This window comes from Sminthopsis crassicaudata, chromosome 4 (assembly GCF_048593235.1).
Source record: "Sminthopsis crassicaudata isolate SCR6 chromosome 4, ASM4859323v1, whole genome shotgun sequence".
Classification (NCBI taxonomy): Eukaryota; Metazoa; Chordata; class Mammalia; order Dasyuromorphia; family Dasyuridae; genus Sminthopsis; species Sminthopsis crassicaudata.
The window spans coordinates 26,206,590-26,212,843 of NC_133620.1; positions in this window are offsets into that span (position 1 = coordinate 26,206,590).

A 6,254-nucleotide genomic window follows, 5' to 3' on the forward strand; every position below is an offset into this window, starting at 1 on the left:
GTAGGCACAATGTGTGAGGATAAATGGGCACATTCTGCTAGAGAATTCTTATTTTCCATTTTTTATTGCCATAAATAACCCGAATCATTACTGCTCTTTAGGGGCACGTACCCAGTTCCTTCTGGGCCTAATTAGAAAGACTTAGTACCTCATTAAGCAAAATGGTTTTGGAGGCACAGAAAAACACTCTTCCAATCGTGACTCATTAGTTTCAACAGAAGAAGGGGAGCCCGGGGAAGGGGGCACTTCTGTTAGAAGGACCCCAGTGTCCCTGGTCCGGCCGCAGCTCTTCCAGCGCTTCTTCCGCGGGCATCTTCTCTGGCTAAGCTGTTCCCTCTAAGTCCCGTGGAGCTTGTGGCCGGGCTAATGGACAGTCTCTACAGAGGGTGGCCTTGTACGGGAGCCGGGACCAGATAATCAGCTGGACGCCATGATCACTCTGCCCCAGCTGCCTTCCATCTTCCTCCCCAGGCCTCTGGCCTGCACAGTTGGGTCAGTTCCTGGCCAGCGGGATGGTCTCCCACGATGACGATAACCACAGTCCGGCAGCCTCGTGAGAGACCAGAGAATTGAGGGAAGGTCACAGACGAGAGGATGTCCGGTCCAAAGTGCCCTTGAACGAGGATCCTGGCCAGCATCCCCGGCCAGCGGCCATCGGGACTGTTGGAAGGCCTCCAGTAGTGGTCACTTCCTTGCCTATCCATCGGTCAGCTTCCACAAACGATGGGCGAGGTGCTGGAGCTAGAAACGCAATCGTGAAGCCCTTCCTATATGAACAGGGAATTGATATTCCAACGGAGCAGCCGCAAAATTATACATTTTATGGAATTGCCATTGTTAGGAAGCTCACGTTTACATCAAGCCTAAATCTGCCTCTCAGTAGGTTTTTCTGCTCAATCCTGGGTTTTGCCTGTTGGAACCAAGGGAAACGGGGCTAATCCCTCAGCCACATGAGACCCTTCACAAAACTGTGAGGGAATCATGGGGCAGCTGGGAATCTGGCGCTAGAGGTAGAGAGACCCGAGTCTGACGCCCCTTATCTCTGGGACTCTCACAAAAGCACCTGAATTCTCTGAACCTCAATTCTGCCATCTAAGAAATGGGTATATTAGGGCAGCTAGTCCCTGAAGTCAGGAGGACCTGAGTTCAAATCTGGTCTCAGACACTTAACACTTCCTAGCTTAAGCAAGTCACTTTACCCCAATTGAATCAGCCAAAAAAAAAAAAAAAAAAAAAAAAGGTATCTTGATACTACCCACCCCTAAGAGTTGTTGTGATGATTAGATGTGATGAAGTGCTTTTAAAATGTCATTGCTATTATATTGTAATTGTTGTTAAATGCTTACACACAGCTATCATGTCTTTCTAAGCCTTCCCAAGGCTAAACATTCCCAATTCTTTTGATTTAATTCTCGTGTTTCATAATCCCTGGTTCCTTTATCATTTAGATCACTTCATCAATATATATTCTAAAATAGGGGGCTCAGAACTAATCATGAAACCCTTGGTATTTTCTGGTCAGGGCCGGCCCATTGGGGCAAATAAAGTAGATTGAATCCTCGTTGTGGAATCAGAAAGATCTGAGTTCAAATGTAGCTTCAGATATTTATTAGCTGTATGATTCTGAGCAAGTTCTGTCTGTCTCAGTTTCTTCCTTGGTAAAATGGAGATAATAACAACGCAGGGGACAAAACAAGCTATTTGTAAAACACTTTGCAAAGCTTAAAATGATGAAGGAATGCTAGCTATTGTTATAATTATCGGCATCATCATCACTGTCATTATTACTGTTAATTATCTCTCTCATTTCAACCTCCCCTCATCCTCTCATCCAAGATGTCTGGAGAAGGTCATGCTTAAATTTTTTTTTTTTAATTATACTCTCAAAGAACTAGAAGATGGACTAGCCCATCCTCCTCACTCACAGAGGGTGGTTTAAGAATACTTCTTGAAGTTCCCTCAAAGAGATTCATGAGAACAAAAGAATAGTGCATGTAGGGGCAGCTGGATGGTGAAGTCTCCAGGAGCTGAGTTCAAATCTGGCCTCAGACATTTAACACTTCCTAGGTGTGTGATCCTGGGCAAGTCACTTAACCCCAATTGCCTCAGCAAAATAACAATAATAATAACAATAGCACATTTAAAGCGTTTTTTGAATTTTAAACACTCTGGAAATATCAGCTACTTCTCATCATATGATTACTGGCAGGGTGTTCCAAGGTGAAATCTGCATTAGGACACAAAATTCTTTCTCAGAAGCTCCCTCTGCTAATGAAAGTATAAGAATGGTTAAAATAACACCCAAGGAACTAATGAATAAATTTTCTATGTTGATACATCTGTGTATCCTCATCCGATATTTATGCATAATTATCATTTATATGGCACCTATTAAGTGCCAAGCACTGTGCTAAGTGCTTCTTATCATAAACCTGGGAGAGAGGTATTATTATGACCCCCATTTTACAGATAAGGAAACTGAGGCAGAGAGAGATTCATTAATTTGCAAAGGGTCATGTAGCTAGAAAGTAGCTTTCCTGACTCTATATTCACCTACTGATCCCGAACCAAGACAACGGGCATCCTTCTCTCGCTTAGCTCATTCTGTGCGGGTAGTTTGGCCAGACTCTTTTGAGCGATTATAGGTCTCTTTCTTGAAGCTCTATGATATTACTCAGCTACAGCCAGCAATACACCATTTGTAAGTAGGACCTGAGGTCCCAGCTGTGGGCTCTGGGCATGGGTATCAAATTTGTGGGGGAGGAGAGACAGAGAGAGAGAAAGAGAGAGAGAGAGAGAGAGAGAGAGAGAGAGAGAGAGAGAGAGAGAGAGAGAGAGAGAGAGAGAGAGAGAGAGAGAAAGACAGAGAGGGAGAGAGAAAGAGAGAGAGGAAGGGAGGGAGAGACAGAGATAGACAGAAAGAGAGAGAAGAGACAGACAGAGAGAGAGAGAGAGAGAGACAGAGAGAGAGAGGCAGAAACAGAAAGACAGCGACAGAGACAGAGAAAGAGACAGAGAAAAAGAGAGACAAAGAGAAAGAGACATACACACACATAAAAAGACAGAAAGAGACAGAGAGACATAAATACAGATAGAGAAACAGAGACAAAGAGAAAGACAGTGACAGAGACAGAGACAGACAAAGAGAAATGCACAGAGATTGTGAGAGACAGAGAAAAAGAGACAGAGACAGAGGGAAATTGTTGCCCACCATCGCCCAAAGAGAGGATGTAGAGAAGGCATCAGGGACTGAGTCGCTCCTTTAAAGGTATACACGTGAAAAAGGCGACTCTTCCAGCTCAGTAGCCAGTACTCTTGGAACCAACATCCTTCCCCTCAGTGACAAACTGCCAGCATGGGGTGGGGTGGGGGGAGGCAAGGATGCGTCCTTAAGGAGAAATCCAATTGCAGCAATCCTAGATTATTGGAGTATTTCAAGAACCTGAATATTATTGTTAGCCCAACCAAGGAAAGAAGGTTGGCTTCCTTGGCTGTAACCCTTCAGCCACTGATTGAAGACTTCCGGTGACAGAGCATTCTCTCCTTCCCGAAGCAGCTTTATTTCCTCTTTTGTTGTTGCTCCGTGTATCTTTGTGAATTCCTCTGGGGTTTCTTGGTGAGGAGGGTGGAGTGTCTGCCATTTCTTTCTCCAGCTTCTTTTACAGATGGGGAAACGCCACTCCTCCTGATCCTGGGCCTGGCGCTCTATCCCCTGTGCCCCATTTCACGTTCTCCCCAGCCTGACTGTCCTGTAGGAACCTGCCACTAGAAGGTGTGATCTAGATGAAGCTCCGACAAAGAAAGTTAAGAAGCAGTGATCTTACTGGTAGGAAGAGAACTGGAAGAGAGATGAATCTAAAGGAGCAAATATCCAGGGGAGGAGGGTCAACAGCTGAGAGGTTTAGAAGGATGAGAGCCAGGAAGTGACTTAGATTTGGCAGTTTAGAGATCATTGGTAACTTTGGAGAGAATAGTCTCAGCCTCCTGATGGTGTCAGAAACCAGAGAGGAGAAGGTTTAGAATTGAGAGGAAAGGAAGTGAAGGCATTAATAATTGTAGATGGTTTTCTCAAGGACTTTACCCACAAAATGGAAAAGAGATATAGGATGACTGCTAGCAGACATGGACAGATGGGGTAAGTTTTGTGTGGTTTTAGTGTAAGGGAGACATGGGCTTGTTTGTAGGCAGGAGGAAAGCAGCCAGTAAATAGGGAGAGATTGAAAAGTGAGAGTAAAGATGACAGCAGGAACTATCTCCTGAAGGACACAGGAAGTAATTGGGTCACTTGTGCAGGTAGAAGAGCTTACCTTGACAAAGAAAAGAGTCACCTCTTCATGTAAGACAGGGGTGGAGGAAGAGAAAATGACAGAAAGCACATGAGTGATATAAAATGAGGAGATGAGAAGAAGAGGGAGTTCTCAGCAAATGGCGCCACTTTTTTCAGTGAAATAGGAGGCACGACGACTCTCACCTGAGAGGCTGGAGAGCAGGAGAGCCATGCGGATTGAGCATAGTTTTGGAATTGCTGCTGGGGAAAATGGGAGGAGTCAATTAGGGAAATGTGAAAGGACTGCCTTGTTTCAGGGAGGGACCACTTAAAATTATGTAACATAAATTTGTAGTGATTTGGGTCAGCACAATTTCCAGGCTTCTCCAGATCTATCCAGCAGCAAGACAGAAAGGCCAGTCTGCCAAAAGGTTAACAAGTTGAAGCATTTTGTCCATAATTTGGAGGCCCTGAGATTATTTAATTAACAATAATCATAATTAAGCTTCCTAAAGTAGCAAGGGAAAAAGAAATGTGAACCTATGGTAATATTTTCCCCGAGTTGGTGTCCTCTCAGAGTCTTGGGCAGTTCGGATGAAGAGACGAGTGGAATAGCTAAAGAAATAATGTCACTCGCCTTCCCAGAAATCATGAGACTAGGCACAATGGAATGACTTCACACCCTGAAATTTCTGCACGGTAACTTGACATTATGTGAATTTTCCCAGGCTCAGAGAGGAGCAACTTTGATTTTCAAAGATGTATTTTCAAAGAATATGTTTTACAGGTAACAATAAAGATATAGCAAATGCCTACTATGTGCCAGGCACTGTGCCAAGCACTGGGGATACAAATGGGAAAAACTTACAGAGTAATGGGAGAAGATAATAGACAAAAGGAAACTAAAAAGGAGAGAGAGGAACGAGGGGGGAAACCAGCATGAGACGATGTAAAATCAAGCAGGATATCGGATAGAAAATGTCAAGCTATTTGGGAAGTTCTGAACTCTCTCTAAAAGAAGACTTTAGGAGGAGTTTCTCACTCCACTCTGCAGCCCTCCAGGGGAGAGACAACTGAGAGTTCTGAGAAGGTATTGATTAATTCCATGCTGCGTGATGAAGAGATTTCAGGTTATGAGCTTATTTTGGGAGAGAGAGGATGTTTGCCAATGGGGCTGCCGATGGAAAATGGGGAGATTGGAATGCCACTGAAACTGTCCAGAATCTCTGAGATTTGTGGTCTAGAGAACAAACTCTTTGTTTCCTGCCAGCAATTCTCAGTCCTTCATGGGATCGATGGACTTAAAAAAACCAGACAGCTCAGAGCAATCTTTGTAATGCGGCTGATGTAGACCCAGCCAAATGTTGGGGTCTGGTCATGCAAAGACTCCACAATGGCCATTCTCTTTGGCAAAATGCAGGTTTACTTAAGGAAGAGGTTGTAGACAAAATGAAGGGATACAACAGGCTCCAGCTATGGTAAATATGAATTAGAGTGGGAGAGCATCTGAAAGGCAAGTTCCTCAGTGGAACTCACAATTATCCAGGGGAAAGGAAACATCCAACGAGGTTGGAACTGGCAGGCTGAGTTCTGAAAAGGACTTAGCCCCCCCAAAACTTAATTATCTAAGGAGAAGTGGAATTGAAGCATAGTGGAGTTAAGAGAGATACCATGTGGCACATGGGGGCCAGGTAGGGAGAACGGCACCGAGAGGCAGAGTGCCCGTGGCAGACTGACCCAAAGGAGGGCAATAATGAAGCCGTGGGCCATAAGCTATTTTAGAGGGAAATTTAGCCTCAGAAACTTGACTAGTTTTTCTCCAGAGGGTGGGATCCTGGAACTGAACTGATTCCATTCTCAGAGCCTTTTTCCTTCCTGCCCTAGAATAATTTATGTCGATTTTTCAGATTCAGGACTCATCATTTGGACCATAAGGAATTCTTTAGACAAGCTGGGATGTGATAGTGCTCCAACTCTGCTCCATCCT